Source organism: Sinocyclocheilus anshuiensis, unplaced genomic scaffold (genome assembly GCF_001515605.1).
Source record: "Sinocyclocheilus anshuiensis isolate Anshui unplaced genomic scaffold, SAMN03320099.WGS_v1.1 scaffold1625, whole genome shotgun sequence".
Classification (NCBI taxonomy): Eukaryota; Metazoa; Chordata; class Actinopteri; order Cypriniformes; family Cyprinidae; genus Sinocyclocheilus; species Sinocyclocheilus anshuiensis.
Window position 1 is genome coordinate 217,218 of NW_015539802.1, and position 226 is coordinate 217,443.

The 226-nt window shown below is 31.4% G+C and overlaps 1 protein-coding gene across 1 annotated transcript in view; it reads left to right on the plus strand.

The window, feature by feature from the left end:
* LOC107683893 (PDZ and LIM domain protein 2-like) overlaps window positions 1-226 on the plus strand; it is a 57,222-nt gene that overhangs the window by 7,101 nt on the left and 49,895 nt on the right. The gene's annotated exons all lie outside the window — the stretch shown is intronic.

Sequence of the window (226 nt, forward strand, 5' to 3'; positions counted from 1 at the left end):
GCCGTTTTAATTTTGACTGCCAACTCCTTAAAATACATCAAAACAGCACGGAAAAAGTATTCAGTTGAAGAAAAGATGAAAGTTATTCTCAGTACAATCATCCCCATTCAAATCATAACGTTTGAAAAAATAGATTTAAAATGTGTAAGGCAACTAAGACAGCATGCTGTTGTTGCACATAAAATATTAATGTTTAGAACAGTGCAAATACAAACACCATTAGAAA